The sequence below is a fragment of the Nilaparvata lugens genome, chromosome 7 (assembly GCF_014356525.2).
Source record: "Nilaparvata lugens isolate BPH chromosome 7, ASM1435652v1, whole genome shotgun sequence".
NCBI classification, from domain to species: Eukaryota; Metazoa; Arthropoda; class Insecta; order Hemiptera; family Delphacidae; genus Nilaparvata; species Nilaparvata lugens.
The window spans coordinates 9,823,079-9,846,405 of record NC_052510.1 but is presented as its reverse complement, the minus strand read 5'-3'; the positions used below and the strand labels follow the sequence as shown (position 1 = coordinate 9,846,405).

At 33.9% G+C, this 23,327-nt stretch overlaps 1 protein-coding gene across 1 annotated transcript in view; it reads right to left on the bottom strand.

Moving 5' to 3' along the window:
- The window catches only part of LOC111046660 (inverted formin-2-like), a 225,795-nt gene extending 205,753 nt beyond the window's left edge, over positions 1-20,042 (bottom strand). Inside the window, 1 exon segment of the mRNA XM_039433649.1 lies at positions 19,864-20,042. The gene's annotated coding sequence lies outside the window, so the exon portion shown is untranslated.
- Between the last annotated feature and the right edge of the window lie 3,285 nt (positions 20,043-23,327).

The window sequence follows — 23,327 nt, the reverse complement described above, 5'->3', positions numbered from 1 at the left end:
TAGTAGGAGCTTATATCATAGTGAATTTCTACATTCAGAATAAGCTTAATCATGTTCAGTACCTACTTCATACTAGTTCTGAAAACCCTGTCTTGAGATTTTTAATCGAGCCAAGAAACGTTTTTATACTATTGGGAGTCCAACACTTTTATTACAAAAATATCATTTCTATACTATATTCACTCCTACATTTAAATTGTAAAATCTGAGGTTTTTGGCAGGATTGAACTGGAAAAGGAGAATCTTGAAGAATCAGGAAAGCAACAATTTAAAACTGTATACAGACTTTTGCGCCACGAACACGCGTAATTCGCTCTTCATCAGCCGATACTATCTATTTGTACAGAAAACTGTAAGATGCAGTACAGATATAATATGCTGAGCATCAGCTGATGGAAAGTGAAATGCGTGTGCTCCATGATACAGATATAATAAGCTGAGCATCAGCTGATGGAAAGTGAAATGCGTGTGCTCCAAGATACAGATATAATAAGCTGAGCATCAGCTGATGGAAAGTGAAATGCGTGTGCTCCAAGATACAGATATAATAAGCTGAGCATCAGCTGATGGAAAGTGAAATGGGTGTGCTCCAAGATACAGATATAATAAGCTGAGCATCAGCTGATGGAAAGTGAAATGCGTGTGCTCCAAGATACAGATATAATAAGCTGAGCATCAGCTGATGGAAAGTGAAATGCGTGTGCTCCAAGATACAGATATAATAAGCTGAGCATCAGCTGATGGAAAGTGAAATGCGTGAGTTGATGTTTTGTCAAGTCTTGCGAGATTCTTCAGAAGCAATGGACCGGGAAGCGTAGGTGAAGACAGAAAAACGATTAAATACCCTTAACTCAATACCCAAGGAATTAATGGAATTTTCTGAATGAAACGGCCATTACTATGTACCTCCTAGAGATAAGATAACCACAAGAACTGTGGACTTCACCTTCAGCTTTGATTGATCCTATACATTCCAAATTGACTCCTACATCTCACACAAGACAACCAATTGAGCCATCTTCATCAGGCTAGTTAAAAGTTATTACATCAACAATGGCACTTAACGTCTTGAATAATTCAATGTAATAAGGTGCTGTATTTGGCATTAACTGGTGATTGCACTTCAACAATGAGAAAACGCTAGAAAAAGGTTGACCCAACACAGCACGTATTGAAAACGTGCATTGTGCGCCCGAAGAACGCTACAAAACTATAGGTGGGCGAATCTTATTGAGATTTAACCTTGAAGACAACGTTTAAGGACTAGATACCATTACAATAAACGAGGCAAAATTATAATTTGAATAGAAGAATAGTTGTTCTAATAGTTCGTGTATTCTAGGCAGGAGTATAGATAATAGGTATGCAACCTATGAAATTCCAGAGTGTTTTCTAGCTGTTTATTTAGAAGCAACTCAACAATACAGTGTCCAACTACAATAGTGCCTGTGATTGATTTATGAGATTGACGGCAATAAAGCCTATTATTAGCATCTCCGGGCTACACGAGCGTATAATTGTTTTATGATTGATTCCAACTTGATTTATTGATCACTATAAACGCGCTTAGAATTAAATTCACCAAGCTGGTGTGATTATTATTTCCTCATTAAAAATTATAACCGCATGCTGATCAAATGGATATTCACATCACGTTCGCACGTCACTTGAATAATTCTTGTTACATGGAATTATTTATTCCTCAATTCCGTCGATTCTGATCAAGAATTTGCATTTGTTACTATTTCTCATTAAATTTTCCCATGTTGATTATTGAGCTGTTTTGCTCTTGTCAATATGTCATTCAATATATACTGACAGGGATTCAAACTTTTCCGATTTCAGTCTTCTCTTTTTCCGACGAGTTTCACATGACAAGTCGAGACTTATAATTTAGATGATGATTGGTAAGATAGAAAAGTGTCACCTGGTCATATGGGACATATATATGATTCATATATTTATCTCATATTGATCAGGATTTTAGAGTTTTATTTTACGAAAAGTTTAATGAACGGTGTTTCTGCCTTTGAACAGTTTTGTCATCGACAGAAAGATTGTTTATTTCACTTGTTATCAAAATTATTGTAGTTTCTCTTTTGTTTTTCATAACAAACGTGCTCGGCTTGTGCGACTGATAAAAATATGTATTTGAAATGGCTTCATGTTTGGCATTGACTGAGTTATATATTAATACATTTAAAAGCAATGAATAATGGCTAATATTTCTCATGCATGGTAAGCTATTGAAAATCTATTAAACTCTTCCAGCATCGGTTCATAGCTGTTAGTATCAGTAGAAAGAATTGATAGTGCTTTACAACTTGAACATGAATTTTCAATCAATTTTGGTACATTTGGATGAAATTTTACATGCAGTAGGCCTAATCCTATTATGTTAAGCGAGCAATTTTTGAATATCTGTTTATATTTTTATATCTGGTTATTTATGTTCAACGGATCTTGAAAACGGCTCTAACGATTTTCACTAAATTTGGAACATAGTAGGTTTATGATATAAAAATTCGATTGCACTAGGACTCATCCTTGGGAAAACTCGCTGAACGACATTAAAAGGATAATAATTCATCCTTGGCTGAAACAGCTGAGACTTTCGTCGTCTGTGGATAGTGAAAAGTGAGCGAATGATTCTGTTGAAAATCAAAATATCGCATACCCGAAATTCATAACGAGCGAAGCTCGGTGCCCCGATATTAATAACATTAATGAACTAATTGTAATTAAATTTTTATGAACAAGCAATTGATTGAACTGGTCAGAATTTGATCAAAACCTGATGAAAATGATTCGGTCCTTATAGTAGGTTTCACAGCAACATTGTACTTTCAATTCTTTTATTTATCAATTTGAGTGGTCTGGGACCCACCTTAGCTTCATTGATTACCATTCACAACTATTATCACCATAAGAGGTATAAAATCTCATGCGGCAAATAAAGCTTAACTAGGTTTTCATCTCTTTCAAATTAACAAGACATCACCAATCAAACAAAGCATCTTCTTTTTTAGCTTCAATCATGCGATTGGTAAGCAGCTTTCCATCGTTTTCAATCCAGAGCTATACTTGCAAACAAATTATAAGAATATGACAATAATATTCATGGTTTTATTCTGTATACTCATTTCCCTCTTCACAAGGAAAAATATTTCCAATTCTAATTCAGTGTTCCCATTATTTTGTTCTTTTTTGCACAGCCAATCAAGTGTTCAATCAAATGAAAGCGAAATTGAACCTTAAAGACACAGCGCTTCAATCAAAATTCCATCTTTCATTTACCAGACCAGGTCAATGCCAAGTAGGTCTAATATTATCATCAAACAAGTTCTGCTTTAATAACTTGGTTTTATAGCTTGTTTACATGGCATTCGGGAACACGGAAGAATGACAGAAATTCATGAATGACATTCGCCAGATAAGCGCCGTTACTTTCAAGTGCAAAACAAATTCCAAGTTTTGTTTTAATAGACTCTCAGATTCGGTAATTCACCTAATTGATATCAACCTCATAACTCTACTCTTATCAGTTTCAGATAAAACTCCGTTGCACATATTTATAATCTTGAACCAAGCATTTTTTTCAAGTAATTCAAGTGTCCTTTCAATCTTCTTATCATTAAATTTGCTGAAAGCTACAGAATTATTTCTCAACTAGTGATTACATCGGGAATAAACTATTTTTCTTGCAGTTGACTGAACTTAACATTTCTATATTGAGAAATGGATTAAAAATTAGGCTCCAAATATTTCTTGTAACAAAATAAGCATATAACTTACACTAACACTAGAATAACTACTATTACTACTGATTTATAGAATCCTGCTAGATAAGGGCTCAAAAAAATTTGGAATCTTGATTAAAGACTATTGAAATTACAGAGAGAAAAATTATTATTGCTCAAGATTTTCAAACTATTATTTGCTTAAACAATTTAAATGTGGGTATTATTCATTATTAAATCAGCATATTCAGCGGTGATAACAGGATTGAATCAATCCATTTCTCAAATACAATTATTGTCAAGATATTATTTCCATGGCAACAGTAGAATAGCATTTCATGACAATTCCGGCATTAAGGATATATCATGAAGAATTATTGGAAGCCATTTATTTATTCATCGAGAAGCAGAATCTACGCACGTAGGTTGTCTTTATAAAGGCTGCTCTATGATTCATATTTATAAATTAATAAATATGAAATTCTATATATATATATATATATATATATATATATATATATATTTGTATACTAAATGCTCTTTGATTCATATTTTCATCGGTAGCCTATTCACATCGGACATTTCTGCTTCGATAAAACTCACCAGACTCAAAACTTATAGAGAGGATCCTTGGAATAGGATTAACTGAGAAAAAAGGTCGTGTATTTTTAATTTTTAGATGTAGCCCGATTTGGAATATGAATTTTAACAAACCGACAAATCTATAAAATTGAGTAACATAATGTCTAAGCTCTAAAATACTTCTGAGATTGAACCTCTTTTGTGATTTTAATTCTTACAAGCCTAAAACTCAATAAAATAAAGTTACACTATGTCGTAACCAGCTATCGTAGTATTCTGCAATCGAACACTAGAACGCCTAAAGGTGGAAATTTGCGAAACAGATATTGATAATTAACAATGTCCTGATGGAAGAGGCGTAAAACGAAATCCAATAGCCTAGTGCACAAAGTTTGCGCCGTTTTTGGCACCCAGAAATCTATGAATATTTAAATTGATCTCGTTGAGTCGCCCACATGAGAAAAGTTCGCTTTAGAAAGCTTAAGCCACTGTAAAACACCGCTATACTGAAATTCACTTCAAACTGTCAGCATTCCTAATTCAAATACAACAATACTTCCCATTCAATCAATGCTGACAATTTGAAGTGAGTCTCGGCAGACAAAGTCAGCTACTATGCTGAGAGACTGCGTGGAAAACTACGTCATAAATTACACTTATGAAACCATAAGTTGGCAACATTGATTACATTCGAGAACGCATGAGATAAATTGATTAATCAACGATTTATTAACGGAAAAAAGTAAATCAATAACCGGCATCCCACATAGAGATCTCTCCATAAATACAAATACAACGTTTGTCTATATTAAATCTAAATGCGAGAGACTAATCCTGACTAGATCAATAATATTCATCATAGTACCGCCAGTAATCCTGATAAGACTATGAAAGCTTTTCCTATTTTCTGTGATATATTTTTCAACAAAGCAATAAATCAAGAAATGAGGAAATGAATTGAGCTAGTCGAAGATACTGCAAGAGACAACTTATACAAGTAGATAGATACGCTATCTTTCCTCTATGATATTGCTCACAATCAGTGGACTGTCTCTAAAAAAACCCTACAACTTCAAAATATTTTTTCACAAGTATCTCGTTCCTGAATAACACTATAATAACTAAATAATGGACACAAAATGAAGCAAAAAACTTGGAGAAGAAAGGAGCCCAAATTTGTAGACCCTGGTGCTTCGAGTCACCAAGACACTCTTGATGGCATGACAAAGAAGTTGAGAAAAAGAAAACAAACGTTTGCGATGACGTCTGTCACCCACATGTGAGGAACATGTGGCAAAATAATTGACAAAAATACTGGAGGATGCCTTACAAAATTATTCTCTTTGTTATAACGGAATGAGCGGGACCGCCTCGAAGACAAGGGTCACTTCTTGAGAATCTTTGACAAAAATGTTTACAACTATGAAAAGAGGGCATCGAAAAGTAAATCAACTGTTGAAAAGGCCATACTCAAATAATGGTGATCGTTGAAGTTCCAGTCTCACTAGTTTTCAAGTTGTATCATAAAAGCATTTAGAAACGGAGAATGATTGATAATCGTTTGTCTCTGATAGAAGATAAATTAATACAAAAATTTTTACAACTATGAAAAGAGGGCATCGAAGAGTAACTGAACTGTTGAAAAGGCCATACTCAAAGAATGGTGATCGATGACGTTTCAGTCTCACTAATTCTCAAGTTGTACCATAAAAGCATTTAGAAACGGAGTACTATTGATAAAATCGTTTGTCTCTGATAGAAGATAAATTAATACAGCAGCAATAGCCAATTCAAACCAAAATACGAAAATCAGTTGCTTTTTGATTACGAATTACTTCTTGATTGAGAAATAATTTCGAATGAGTTGTAACTGAATTCGTAAAGTAATTGTCAAGTTTCTAAATTTAAGTTGAATTAATGAGGAAAAGATTACATAAAAAATTAATCAAGAAGTCAGATCTATGAAAGATAGAATACATTATTGTGGGCATTACAATACAACATAACATGCTTTTGTGGTGAAGGATACTGGAATGGAAATAGTTTCTTGTGCAACTAGTGCGCAAAGTGACAGTTTGCTGCACCGAAAGAAACGTTTACGCACGAGCCGAAGGCGAGTGCGGAATAGTTTCTTGAGTGCAGCAGAGGACTTCGCGCACTAGTTGCACAAATAACTATTTCCTACAGTTACCTACAGTAGGAAAAAAATATACTGTAATCGTAGATATGGCATGATTAACAATATTGTTGTGTATTAGAATTTGAACAAATCATCTATAACTAGATCCTTTTTAGTGCCGTTTGCACAGTGCTAGTTTTAACGGATTCCAGTAGTTTAAACTAGATTGAGTTAGTATTAAATCTCGTTTCTTATAATGTTGTTCGTTTTGATATTAAGCCACCAGCTGATTCAAATCAATCTGAGCTTTGATCTTTGAAACGGCCCTGAGAGGGTAAAACCACAGAGAAACAATAGCGTAAGCAGAGAAAACTCCTATAATTCCTTGTAATTCTGTGGCGTAAGTTAGCGAAAAGTAAAAGTAAAAATCTGGTGTGGCGCACTCACACAACTTTCCTTGCCGTTTTGAAAATTAATCACCTGACGCTAGTGTGCACGCGCATCACAAGTCTACTATCTTATGAACAAAGATCTGAGCCAGCTGGTGACAGGCGACAATTCGAACAACTTCACAGACCTCTAAAACCATGTTAACCCGATCTAATGAATATGTAAGCGTAAATGAGCCAGCCATAAAGTGTGGGGAATATTGGGACGGTTCAACAACTGGGATTATACAAGTTTCGAAGATAATTGCGCGTGAAATACAATGATTCCATGTTCTCAATGGTGATTGCTGGATATGGTAGTTCAGGAGGGTTTTGTAGAATCAGTGATAATATTTGGTGTGGTCAGTTCTGAAGGTTATGGTCGAGGTTGGAGGGAGGAAACCCACCTATCGCTACCTACAGTTGAGAACTACCGTCACAAATTTGTAATTTACTTGGGTAATACGAACTGGAATTCTTGGATACCATTTGGAAATTGCTCAGTATTATAGTATAAAAATACCAATTACGAAGCAATTGAGGGTTATAATCCAGGTCCTGGTGGGATTACAAAATAATCAGTGTTATAGTACTAGCCAGGACGAAAAGTTCGAGAGTAATATACTATTAAAACCCACTAACATCACTACAGTCTATATCTACAACATCAACATTTATCTCGAGAATATTCTCTGTATGTTAATCTCTTTACTTATTTTGTTTCCTCTAGTCTTGTCATTCTTCTCGTCAACTTCTATATCATGGTGTAGTGTTAATTTCGGGGACCGAGCTTCGCTCTGGAGTACGAAAGCATAAAAAATATATCACGAAAGAAGAAATTATAATAACATTCATACAGAAATGTTCTATCTAATCACAGTAAATTGAGATTAATTCCCAAGGGGAAGGCAAAAATTTTCCTCACAAACACCCAGTTGCACAAAAGCCGGTTGAATTTTAATCCTGATTAACTTCACGTGAACCAAATCAGAGAAGACCATTTCAAAAAGATGGAGATCTACTGGAATTAATCAGGATTGCAAATAACCCGGTTTTTTTGCAACCGGCACTAAGTACCTGATTGAATGATTACAAAAGTTCAAAGCTATAATTTTGACACAGTCCACAACACATGAACTCGCTCACTCACTTCTATCGCCAACAGACGACGAAATAATTATCCTTTTGATGTCCTTCAGCGAGTTTTCCAAGGGATGAGACCTAGTTCAATCGAATCTTTATATTATAAACCTACTATGTTCTGAATTTCGTGAGAATCGTTGGAGCCGTTTTCGAGATCCGGTGAAATACAAACATATAAACATCCAAACATCTAAACATATAAACATAAAAACAGAAGTTGCTCGTTCAATAGTATAGGATTTCTTGCTTCTCAATTTTTCGAATCTAATTAATAATGTGATTAAGGTTTGAAATTACTCTATTTATCTCAATGCCTGCGAGCAGCTCTGTCAGGAATAAGTGTTACATTGTTACATTAAGGCTACTGATGTACTGTTCAATTTCATCTACGTGAAATTTATAAAAAGATGGATACATAATAGGAAACATATAAAAAATAGATAATTGGATCTAAAATTTATATTAAATGATTCGGAAGCTAGTTGATAGTAACTTATATTTCAGAGGACTAATTAATAGCACAGAGTAACATAGGAAACATTCTCTAAGCTGCTATGTTCAGATTCCCTTTGACATATCATTGACCGAGCGAAGTGAGGTCTAAGATTAAAGTCGACGGTTTGGCATTTCTCTTACTGTAATGTTTAAATGTTTATATGTTTTTATGTTGCGCATTTACGGCGAAACGCGGTAATAGATTTTCATGAAATTTGACAGGTATGTTCCTTTTTTAATTGCGCGTCGACGTATATACAAGGTTTTTGGAAATTTTGCATTTCAAGGATAATATAAAAGGAAAAAGGAGCCTCCTTCATACGCCAATATTACCGTAAAAATCAGACTATAGAATTATTCATCATAAATCAGCTGTCTAGTGGACTATAATATTTCCCGTTCAAAAACATCGACCATCTTGAAAATGTATCTTTCCATCAACGTTAGTAGACAGTGTTGACTATTTATAATACTATCCGTTCAAAAACATCGAACATCTTGAAAATGTATCTTTCCATCAACGTTGTAGACAGTTGCAGCCAGACCTGATAACAGCGCTCACACTCACATTCCGGGACGACACGTCACGGTACGATAGGACAAAGGCTCTATATTTATTTAGGATTTTTTCTAGACATTTTAAATTGATAAATTATTTATTAACTTTTGAGAAAGCATAACAACAGGTCTATGTAACTTACTGAGCGCGAGGTCTACTGTTCACAGAACTACTAGTCATACCTAGCAAAAAAAGAAAAACATGAATACTTCTCATTGAACCGAAGGTAACAGTTTGGTATATCTCTATAGTAGTCCTCGTATTTCTTTTTAATCAATCGTGTAACTACGAATATTAATTGCTTTACTCATTGTAAAATCTACACGATAAATAGAACAGGAACAAGAATAGTATTATTTCATTCTGTTTTTGGCAAATAAATAAATTCATTCATTCATTCAAAATCATTCATTCATTTAATTAAGCTCTCAAACAAATTAGAAAGTTCTCTCCCTAGTTTTTTCAGCTTCTATACAATTTATATCACCGTAAAGATAATAAATTATTGGAGAGACTTTCAATCCCTACACAACGAAAGGTTGAAAATATTGTACAGGTACTCAGATGAAAGACGTGGAGAAGTCTGAGAGTTTTCCAGTCTCGACCAGGGGAGTGATAATGAGACACCTACAGTGAATGACTTTCGATTTGTATTGTTGCAAATAATGTGTCCTCACCTTGTGACCTTGAATTGCTCTTGAAACAAGACGAAGAGGAGTTTCCTACTTGAAATAATTTCATGCTAGGCATCTTGACACACTCACTGAATAGCACAGTACTAAGTTATTTATTTCGCAATTATTCTCAGCTAATTGTGACTAAGGACATAGGCAGCAGGTGACATTAATCAAATCAGTGTGAGAAGGGGATAATAATATTCAGATTCAACCATTCAACACAGCTTATTCATGACAAATCAGTTTCGAGTATAGGTGACAAGTACAGTATACATTATTTCCTACGATGGATAATACAAAGTTTTGCTGTTATGTAATCTACCGGAGTAAAACCAGTGTCCCAGAAGAACCTATGAAAATGCGAAATACAGTACGATAATTTATGATAATACGACAAAACCATTTTATGTTGATAAATTATTCTACTGGAGTTTTGTACAACAGACCCAAAGTTCTCTAAAAATGTATTTCAGGGTTCGAGACAAACTAATGTGTGGAATTGCAAACCGTTGAATTTCGTAAAATCGCCGGTAATTGATTAGTGTATAAATAAAGTTCAAAATTCTTCGAAAATTTACAAAAATTTTGCAGTAGTGACGATCTCTTCTGGAATCTAAGAATTTTACAAGGGTGATGAGCTAATACATTCAAGATTGGAGACGTATCCTTAATATGATCTTTTACTTTTAAAACTTTACTTTGATTTAAAGAGCTTTAGAACCGGCCTACATCGTCCACCACAAGGACAAGCGAGTCTCAATCCCAATCAGAATAAGTTAGAATCCAAGCAGTTGAAATCAGAGTATAGATTTCAAGAATAATGTTCAACAAAATCATACGAAGGATCTCATTTCTAAACACTAGACAAGAACAAGAGTTTATTTCCTAAATATCTAAATCCCAGATTTCAACAATCGTGTTCAACAAAATCATACGAAGGATCTCATTTATAAACACTAGACAAGAACAAGAGTTTATTTCCTAAATATCTAAATCCCAGATTTCAACAATCGTGTTCAACAAAATCATACGAAGGATCTCATTTCTAAACACTAGACAAGAACAAGAGTTTATTGAGTTTATTCCCTAAATATCTAAATCCCAGATTTCAACAATCGTGTTCAACAAAATCATACGAAGGATCTCATTTCTAAACACTAGACAAGAATAATAGTTTATTCCCTGAATATCTAAATCCCAGATTTCAACAATCGTGTTCAACAAAATCATACGAATGATCTCATTGCTAAACACTAGACAAGAATAATAGTTTATTGAGTTTATTCCCTGAATATCTAAATCCCAGATTTCAACAATCGTGTTCAACAAAATCATACGAAGGATCTCATTTCTAAACACTAGACAAGAACAAGAGTTTATTTCCTAAATATCTAAATTTCAAAATGAAGTAAACGTGCATCAATGGAGGAAAGAGAGGAAATAGTGTAAGGAAATTTTTATACTTTTCACAACATTGCTTCAACTTGAGCTGAAACAACCTACAACAATGTTGCCAACAATAATGGCGTTGGTACACTTGGAGGTATGCAGCGGGTCGTGAAGGACAACCTGGAAAAAAGTTGTGATCTACATGTATGACCATATTCACTTTCATCCAGACTACAGTAGTCTCAAGTCCGTGCTTCTACTGGCGGAAAACAATAAATTCATGTTACCTTACTGGTCCACGTAATACGATCTGTACGGGAAGGTTGTTACATAAACAATATTGCAATCAATTCTAGTAGCAGATCGCATAAAGCACGTCATCGGCAACGGTGGAGTTCTCGTTTCAGATGGCAAATATGTGCAAGCAGCTTATTGACACAACTGAATATTTTCTGTCATTAAATAATCGCAGAATTGTGAATCAGGCTTCAACCACACAATCGTCACTGAGTTAGGCCATATATAGAGTGACTTGACATAGAGTGAAAGAGCAGATAGAAATAAATAGAGAACATAGAGTAGTGTTCAATCTATAAAAAGGTAGTGACTTCACATAAAGTACATGAAAAACATGGAGTTCATAGAATAGTGTTCAATCTATAAATAGGTAGAGTGACTTCACATAAAGTACATAGAAAAACATGGAGTTCATAGAGAAGTGTTCAATCTATAAATAGGTATCAAATTGAAATGTGGTAATCATTCATATTAAATGAAAAAGACTAAGAAATTGTCAAAAAACCACAGATTTATTGATACTTAGAAGAGGTTTATCAGAGATTGACAATGGTGTAATAACCGAAACCGGTCTTTCTAAGTATCAATAAATCTGTGGTTTTTTGACAATTTCTTAGTCTTTTTCATTTAATATGAATAATTACCACAATAACAACTTCTCAAATACACAAAAAGTAAAAAATATAAATAGGTATGTTAACACTTCATAGAGTCACTTGACATAGATAACATTGAAATAAAAATACTGTAGTACATAGAGCAGTGTTCAATCTATAAATAGGTTTGAGAACACCCATGTTACTAAAAGGTTATGGCTTGCAAGAATTGATAATGGTGATTGCGAATAATGTAGCATAGCTCACAGAAAGTTAATCATTCAGTAGTTGAGCGATATTTACTCTAAAAATCAATTTTGCTGATTAATTGATAATGCTTAAAAGATGTATGAATGACTGTGGTGACTGGCAGTTTTCGAAGATCGGGGAAGTGTTGTACATTCAATTACAATTTGATACAAATCATAGAACAATAGACAGGATCCCTTGAGCAATTGCCTGGTCGAAGATTCAACTTGAATGAGTTTTCAAGTTAAATCCGTCCGAGAACTTCAAACTGAATGATAATCAAAAGTTCAATGGAAAATAGGATACCTGATTGAATATAAATAGAAATACAAATCTCAGTACCCTTTTAAATTATTTTATCACAACATGTTTCGGACATTGATGCCATTTTCAAGTGATATGCCATTATCAAGTTATATCACTTGAAAATGGCATGAATGTCCGAAACATGTTGTGATAAAATAATTTAAAAGGGTACTGAGATTTGTATTTCTATTTATATTAAAAGTAGCCCTAAAGAAAAAAGACTACCTGATTGAAATAAAGTAGATTTTATATTGGTTTTCAAAAGAGTTCTCATACGTTGAATCTGGACAGCGAAAACATACCGGTTTGCTATGGAAAATGAGAGGGGGTTTTCAAACTAAATGATAATCACAAGTTCAAATAAATAGGATGCCACATTGAAATGAATACTGTAATTGGTTTTTAAAAGGGTTTTGATATGTAGAATTTGGACAACAAAAACATACTGGTTGTCATGGAAAATGAGATGAGAGGGTAGGCTACGTTTCCTCTTCGAATAAGCTTCAACTTCCACTATTCATATCTCTCTCTCAATCTCACTATTCATGCACTATTCCACCTCACTCTCAAACTCACTATTCATGCACTATTCCATCTCACTCTCAAACTCACTATTCATGCACTATTCCACTATCCATTTCACTCTGACACTCACTATTCATGCACTATTCCACTATTCAACTCAATGACTCAACGCGCGAATCATAGTTTTTTATGATATTAAGATCTAAAATTTTGAACGAACAAGCACTCTTCACATCGGGATCTCAAATGCAACCGAATTATCAAGCAAAACTGAAGAACTGAAGTGAATAATGAGTGAAGTTGAGGCAACAATACGAAACTAAACACTAGAGGAGAGGTAGAGAGTATTTGATTAGCGATTAGATTGAAGATAACTCGCAAAATCAGTTGTCCTCGCTTTGAAACGTAAAAGTAAACTGAGACATATTTTCAATCTTTGATGACAATCAATCATCGTTATCACCAAGGAATATCATCATCGAACTCAATCAGTCAAAAGAGCGGATAGCGCTATCTCTTTCTCGCTTTGCTTTTTCTCGTCTTTTAAAAATGTAGAATTAATAATTATTTAGCTCTTTTACAAGCTAATTGGCTAATTAACAAGTTCAGTAGGTACTATCAGATGATAGGCCTTATCCTAACATGACTGTTCAGTACTACGAATGTTCTACCAGATCAGAGTCTAATATTTTCCCATATTGTTACTATAAGGAGAAAACGAATTTTCGATCAAAAAATGTTCTGCGAGAACAATAATCCATCATGACTATCAGAAAGAACATCATCAAAATCAACCTATAGTGAGGTCCACGTTATAATGGCAGTGTTTGATTAGCAATGGTATTGCTATCCTCGTCTATCATTCAACAAAGCTGATAGCGCTATCTCTTCCTCGCTTTGCTCTGTTGCGAGATCGTCTTTTATCAATGTAGAGTTAATAATTAATTAACTAAATATTTTGTCTTAACTATGAGATCTTCATTATTAAATTATTAAATAATATTTTTTTGCTTAATAAAATATAACTAATTATTTTAAACGAGAATGAACAGTTAATATTACATCAATAAACCTGTATCAGCTACCGTCTATAGAAGGAATTTACAAGACTGTGGATCGGCAACGTTGTTCTCTTATCTTCCTCCACTGCCAATACAACGTGGACCTCACTATATCCTAGCAGGTTCAGTACTTCGTTCTATCAGATCAGATTCTAATATTTTCCCATATCACTGCTATCAGGAAAAGACGAATTTTTGATCACACAATGTTCTGCGAGAACAATAATCCATCATGACTATCAGAAAAACATGATCGAACTCAAGCTAGTTCAGTGTGGTTCCTTACTACGTTCTATCAGTAGAGACCAATCTCTTCCATCTCGTTACTATCGGGTGGAGAAATATTTGTGATTCTGAACTCAATAGGTCTGAAGTCCACGTTATAATGGCAGTGGAGAAAGATAGGAGAATTATTATTAGTGTATGGCTTTGAATGGTGGGGAGACCCAAGGGTAGCTCCACCTCGCCGTAAGTTATATAGTTCAAAGTTCCTAACGGGAAACCGGACACTAAGGTTATAGTGAGCACAATACTTTAAATTTACACTTTTCACTTCGGAATAAAGTTCATTTTGATGTTAAAAAGTCCAAACATATACAAAACCGAAACAAACCACTTAGCCAGCAAATTTAGAAAATATTGAATTTAGACAATAGATAGGAGAAAAACGTTGCCTAAAAAACGTTGAAAAATAGTTGGAGAAAAACGATATCAACTGTTCATCCTCCTTTAAATAATAAATTATAATTTATTAAGCAACAAATGATATTTTTCAATAATTCCATAATGTTTTTTTTCCATAATGCCTTCTATGGACGGTGGCTGATACAGGCTAATTGATGTTATATCAACTGTTCATTCTCCTTTAAATAATCAATTATATTTTATTAAGCAAGAAATTATATTTTTTAATAATTCCATAATGAAATTTTATAATTGAGTTGAAATATTTTGTTAATTAATCATTAATTCTACATTGTTAAAAGACGATCTGGCAACAGAGCAAAGCGAGAAAGAGATATCGCTATCCGCTGAATATATATAAGCGTATGGTGTCGCAGTGGTTAGGGCAACAAAAGTCAAGCGTACAAAATAGAGCCTACCAATTTGGATTTGTCATAACATAAAATATTAATTAATATACATGAAACTGGGTCAGTTTCAATAGTTTCAACCTTAATCAGTTTTTTTAGGATTAACATCAAATGCCGTTCAACTCCCTCAGCCAGAGCACAGCCTCCTCATGCGCCAGGTGCAATCTAGGCAACCCTCCAGGAAAATCCGCTGAATGATAGACAAGGATAGCAATGCCATTGCTAATCAAAAACTGCCATTATAACGTGAACATCACTACAGCTCAATCAGTAGGTCCAGTATGTTCTTTCTACGGAGAGATTCACTCCAAACTGTCAGCATTCCTTATTAATAACATCAATCATTCCCATTCTATCAAAGCTGACAGTTAAAAGCGAATAAAAAAATTTCACCGACTATAAAAGCGAATCTCACTACAACCATAGAGAAACAATAGCATAAGTAGATATCCCATGGTATAGGGCGTTTATGTCGCAACTTTTACTGTTATCTCAAGCTGATATTTCATGTAATTCTTTCCCGTGAAGCTGTGTGACACTGGTAGTCTCTCATATTGTGCCGTTCATACACTCTCACCCCAATAAATCAGTAAAATTTGACAATAATAAACAGTAATCGGCTTGAGATAACAGTAAAAGTTGCGACATAAACGCCCTATACCATGGGATATCTACTTAGAATTATTATTTAACGAAAATCCCAAATAAACGCAGTAAATCACCCCGAAGACTTCTGCTACTGCAGACATTGACAACAGGGTTAACAGCTACTTGCTGCAGCTAACAGCTGTTAACCCTGTTGTCAATGTCTGCTGTAGCAGAAGTCTTCGGGGTGATTTACAGCGTTTATTTGGGATTTTCGTTAAATAATAATTCTATATTAATTAGCATTTGAATAAATGCATTCTCTATTTAATTCCATCCGATATCTACTTACGCTATTGTTTCTCTATTCTACAACACAGCCCAATCTTTTCGCATCTCATCGCTATCGGAACATACAAATTATTTTTTGGAGCACAACCTGATCTGCGACATCCAAGGAGTAAGAAGAGATCCAAGGAGGAACCGAGCCTAGCCGATGTAGGACCGGCCACACCCCTCATTAATAAACGCCCACCTGACCGTGAAGGCCAAGCACGAAATTTTGCCTCTCATGCGATCTGTCAACCGTCCGAATACGAAATAGTTTCCGGCTCTCGGCCAATCACAGAAGCGCTATCTCCTGATAGCGTTCGCGCCTCTCGGTTCACTATCTAATTGTCGCTATTTTCTTATAAATTCTTCACTTCCTGTGGCCTCTACGGCTCTAACATGAAAAATTTATTGATAATATCATAATATATTTGGATTTTATTAGAATATCGTGAAAATATTTAGCAATTATTTTATTTAATTAATTATTGTGAAATGTATTTATCTTTTGTACATATCCGTACATATTTTCATTTATTTATTATTTTACAAAGGCGACTTCCTAGAAGTATTTTAAGCCTAGGTGATGATGATGGGATGAATGATAATACAATGAAGGTAGAGTTATGAATGAATAAAAATGATAGGGTTAAGGGTTATTGAGGGTTAAGTGTAAAAGAGGGCCGACTGCGCCCTTACTTCGCCCTCCCAGGTATAAAATAAAGGCAGTCATTCTATTCTATTCTATTCTACATACAACTACGTAATATTAACAAAAATCAAATGATCAACAGTACAAAAGAACTTGAAACTCACAAGACTTACAATGTCTGATCGTGAGCTTTAATTAAGAAGAAGGAAAATCCCATTCACTTGTAGGATTATAGTGCTAATAATAACTTAAATTCAGTGACCAATGCGGAGTCTGTGATTCATGTTAATTTAAATATTTGATTCTAATTTCTAAAGATTGAACAAGTATCTTGTTACCTTGTTGGAAGGGTGTCTAGTTTTATAAACTTCCTAGTTCGAATATTACTAAAGCTCTTCGAATAATTGAATATTCAAGAAATATAATAAAATTATTGAACATTTCATTGATAAGGAATAGAATGAAATAATAAAATATTTCATTGATAAAAAATAGAATAAAATTATGGAATATTTAATCGATAAGAGAAATAGTACGTATGTTTTAGGATACTGTCATTTCTGCCATGATATTTCCAATGGGCCCAGCAAAACTATCGTCTCAATTTGTTTTGTTTTTCTTTTTTGATTTTGAGTGATGCAAACTCTAATACCAAAATATCACTCTGACACAATAACTTCTCACTCCAACTCAATTTTTTTCAACAGAGAATATTATTGATGCCTTTTCCCTGCTCTTGTCAGAGTGAATCTAGCAACGAGATAAAAGCCCCAGAGCTACAAAAAATAAACAATCTAGAAATGAGTTTTTGTCAGAAAATCAAAACTGCTATCTCTCGATCTGTGGTCAAGTGGATAACACGAAAAAGGTCCTAAAAGCCAATGGGGTTGAGATGAAAATGTTCCTTCAAAAAATGAAAGAGAGATGAAGCGATGAAGGCAAGTGAGTAAGAGAGATGAGGGCGAGTGAGTGAGAAAAAAGGAGGGTGTAGTAGGAGTGTGGGAGAGAGAGGGAAGTGAAACATAATAGAGAGAGACCAGATTAACTCAAAAAGATGAAAAGATCCATCTTCTCAAGATAACAATGACAGATTACAGCTTTGGGAATAGACTTTTTGTTAAGGAAAATAAACAACATCCCAATACTTTGTTGCAATTTAAAAATCAATCATATTCTTAATATTGTAATAAATTGAATTATTGATTTGGCTTCATTCACAGTATGTGTCCATATGAAGTTGGGAGGAGATGAATGGACTTACAGTAACCAGAAGTGAGTTCCGAACGGCTAAGAAGCGATTATGAAACTCAACAACTGATACAAAGTGGAGTTGCCCTGAAGTGGTCACCTAAACCGTTTACCGAACTATCGTCACCTATTTACTCTTCGTAATTTGAGAACGACACAATAGATTATCTGCAGGGCCAATCCCTTCCTTCACTATTTTTAATAATATTCACGTAAAGCATAATAATCGAGTTCAGTATGTATTGATTTGTAATTCGTGGGATCCCAATCGACCGAATCTCAGTCGACAAAAAATATTTATTTGTCACCGAATAATTCATTTTCGCATTTTTGAAATTTTCGGTCGTTTGGGAATCCTATCACTTTCTGTCAAATGGGAAACCTATCACTTTCGGCCAAATGGGACTTTCAACACTTTCGGCTCAATGCGACAAACAACGTTTTCGATCGAATGGGATTATTCTTAAAAATGTTCGATCATTTGGGATTCTGTTGAATGGGAAAGTTCCAGTTTCAATATACCATTGATTCGATCGAATTAGGACGCGTTTCAAGCAGTACTTGCAGGAACGCACCACAAATGTGTGAAAATTGTCACTCAATTAGTTAATTGAACCAACTGCAAGCAGTTGTGTAAGAAAATGCTATTCAAAACATACAGAAATATAGGCTATATAAAGGAGAAGTGTAATAATACAAAACTTTCAAATTTACTTTCTTTTTGCTTTTACCATAACATTAAATTGCTCTTGATTTCCATGACGGAACACTTCATAATAACTTTATTGTAGTCTGGACACAGAGTTTATAAGTCGAAACACTGTGTCTAGACTATAACAACATCATATATTGGATAGGAGAAATGAATTTTGAATATTAATTTAGTTTTTCATGAAAAAGGGAAGTTCACATTCCTCACAAATCTAGCGATTGTTGTTAATGCAGGGGCAACGCGGCAACCCCTCCTTACAATAATCTGATTGAAATAAGTTCTGACTGGTCCGAAAAAATTGATCTAACTAAAAAACTTCAATTTCACAGAATTTTGTATCATGAGTGAACATTTTTGGGATGTACTAGATAATTTTATATACCAGTACTGGTACTTTTGTTCAACTACATTAGTATAAGTATTTGATGAGATACGAGAGGGTCCCAAAATTTATTTTGCCAGCTACGGACTCAGATGTCAACAAAAAATTAATCATAACCTAGCAGATAGGCCTACCCACTCACTCATTGTACATTTTATGTTAGTGATTCGTTGTGTATTTTTGACAGTAGTTTTGTATGACAATATTGTCGATATGGTGTTTATTGCTATTCATAAATATTATATGAATATGAATGAAATTGATTGGAATTGTAATAAATATAATTTTAATGAATACGTAATTGTTATAAATATACCGGAACTGTTTGCTGTGAATATTTCTCCGTTTTTGAGTATGCAAAAATGCAAAATGTATGTATAGCCACAGAGAATGAAATTGTTTCCTTCAACTTTGTGGTATAGCCTAATGTTCACCTGATGACTTTGTCAATAACACGTATATTTGTTCACGGCAGTAAAAAACATTTTGAATTTTGAATATGAATAGCCTACTATACTTCAATTTTCACTCAACTTACTTTATATAAAAATTATTTTGAAAGTCACAAAATCTTCCACTTTTAGGTGTCAACTACTGTACTCTCTATTCAGATCTCGTAGTAGATATTTCAACTTCAAAGTAACCAACTAAATATAAGAATAAACATTTCAAATAAAATTTGTCGACCACTCACCCGATACATTGGAATCCTGTGCAGGAAGCAAAATCCAAAAACCGACGTGAATCGAGCCGTAACCGACACTGTGCCTATCAGAAACAGAGGAGAGACCGCGTGTATATGGGAGCAACTACTAACAAGCAAACTATGGCAACAACCAACACACGCGACGGTAGTCTACAAACAACTGAACGCAAAACTCATTCACATCCAACAGCCGCGCATGCGCACTGCAGTACTACTCTTGCTTTTTTATCCCACTCTTCCTTACCATACCTACTGCACAACACTCCTGTACGCACTATACCTGTCAGGCAAACTTACTATACAATATTATGAGAACCAGTAACATGCTACAAATGGGATGCTGTAAACTAGGCAAATTAAAAATAATTGTACTAAGAATTATGCTACTACATTCACTTTTTTGTTTATTGGAATTTTAGAAGTATAGGTTTACAGTACGGTATCTTGTATTATCTTCGAATTTATAAGTAAAAATGATTAAATTGTACTCAAGTTCTCAAGCTTTTACTTAGAAATGATGAAATGCAATTGAAATTCTCATGAAAATTTCAACTAATTTATTCTATCTCTATCATAATGAAAATAATAATCGGAAATAATTAAAACTTTCAGTAGATGTTTCACCCCATAGTATGGCAGGAGCTATAGGAGCAGGGTTAAGCAGCGGTGCCCACAGGGAGGGGTTTGGACGCAGACGCAAATTTTGGGGTACCAAAAAACGGTCAGTAGTCTTTAAATTACTCTGTTGGGTTCCAATTTATTGGGGGGGGGAGTAGTTAATAGAAGCTGAAATATTTCCATAAATTTAGAGGGGTGCATCCAAGGATTTGGGGGGTGATCACCACTGTGTTAGGCTTATTTATATTATCATTCAAAGCTGGTTTGAAGTTGGGGTACATCAAAGATTCCAATTAACCAATTATTGGTTCCAGAAGTTTGAAAAATTACCAATCATCAAGTTATCCTTTCAAATAACAATAGTGGAAGCTTACAATCATTAGAGCAAACAAGAGAATCACCAATCCCCATAACTAATATAATATCGATATAGTCGCCTCGATATTACATTACGTTATCGATATAACGCCTTATTGTTTCATTAAATTCACCGCATTTGCTATTTTCAAATTGAAATAGCATATCGATTTTTAGAAGAGTAGGCTCAACTTGAATTATGCTTTATAGTTTTTAGAGTCAACCCCAAAATTTTCAAGTTCTAAAGAATAATTGAAGGTGAACTATATTCTTCATCAATTCAGAATAAATTAATAAATATTTAAAATCTATATAGCAAGCTTTACTGAAATAAGTTAAAATGAAGAGATACGGTATATTTTGATAGCTACCACCTATAAAAATAAATTTTATTTCCAATTCATTGTAACGATCCGTGTGTACTGTATCTTTGAATTATGAAATTGACAAAAATCATATCATTGTCATTTAATTGAGCTAGCTCCTTTAGTAGACATAAATATAGCAGAGACAAATTATCTAGGTATCTAGATAAACGGTATCTCTACTCTTTGCATTTAGAGACCTAAAATTCATATCATTGTGTCATTTAATTGAGCTACCTCCTTTAATAAACATAATAGCAGAGACAAATAATCTAGATATCTAGATAAACGGTATCTATACTCTATTCATTTAGAGACCAAAATGACAAAAATCATATCATTGTCATTCAATTTAGCTACCTCCTTTAATAAACATGTTACAAAGACAGATAATCTAGGTATCTAGATAAACGGTATCTTTAATCTAAACATTTAGAGACCAAAATGGCAAAAATGCATATCATTGTCATTCAATTGAGCTAGCTCATTCAATGAACATATAGCAGAGACAAATAATCTAGATATCTAGATAAACGGTATCTTTACTCTATGCATTTAGAGACCAAAAATGTATATCATTGTCATTCAATTCAGCTACCTCCTTTAATAAACATAATAGCAGAGACAAATAATCTAGGTATCTAGATATACAGTATATGTATTTTTACTATATGCATTTAGAGACCAAAATGACAAAAAATTCATAACATTGTCATTTCATTGAGTTACCCCATTTGATACAAATATAGCAGAGAAATCTAGGTATATCTAGATAAATATAGCTAGATAATCTAGGTATCTAGATAAACGGTATCTTTAATCTTTGCATTTAGGGACTAAAATGACAAAAATTCATAACATTGTCATTTAATTGAGCTACCTCATTTGATAAAAATATAGCAGAGAAATCTAGGTATATCTAGATAGACAGTATCTTCACTCTATGCATATAGTGACCAAAATGACTCCTGGGCATAGGCCTATGCTCAGCAAATCCCCAACACTCAGTTACTGAGAATCACTGACCAGTCAATTATTTTCCCTCAAATCCCCCCCCCCCCTTGAAACAGCAGTAACTCACAACATTCACCCGAGTGTCATAAGTTATGGCTTCAGATTTAATGCCATAAGCCACCATTAACATGAGTTACGACCAAATAAACACTGCCATGACTGCACACATTCTGCACATGCGCTGTTAGTCCATTGTCGATGCTCACCACACAATATATCGATAGTATTTATATCGATATTGAGAATACTGTATTCGATAAATCAATCGTTACTTTTTAGTAGGCATTGTTGTATTGAAAATAATATTATTAATCTCATCACCGCAATCTGCTGCCTATATAGTGAAGTTCACTTTAAACTGTCAGCATTCCTCATTAATAACATCAAAGCGTCCCATTCAACTAATGCTGACAGTTTGAAGTGAATCTTACTCAGTAGGTACCGCGTTGTAACTGGGGGCTAAAGTTACAACTTGAGAGAACATAACATAATATATACTATCTGCGTGTATTATATTAAACAATATTGGCCATGAAAAGCAGGTTTGCAACATGGAATTAGCAGCTCACCACACCCTACTTTGTTCAACATAAATATGGAAGACAAGGAGGCTGATTCGATTCATATCAAGAAATACACCCCACTTTGTTTTACATAAGGTAAGAAAGATAAGAAGTTCAATCCATTTGTCAAGTTTGGAAAAGTACTGGAGAAACTTTGGAAAATCGCCATGTGTGTTTCAAAAACAGTAGAAAAATATTTTTAAACAAATGAGGTATGATTACATTACTCAGGTTTTAAACTAAATCCTTCTTACTGAAAAAATATGATGGGTGTTTAAATAGAACTTGGATTTCAATATCTACTGTTGAATATTATAAAAAGTTGAATTAAAAATTAAATTTAATTTTACTTCAACACCAATTTATAATTTCTAATATAACTAAAGCTTCAACTTGTATTTTTGAAAATTATAGGGTATCATTCATCTATTTATTTAGTTTATCTTCAATTATTTTTGTACCATAGTACAACAAATTATGAATTTCAATTGTAAAGCTATCCAAAGTAAAGTAAGATCCAACTTTCCAACATGAA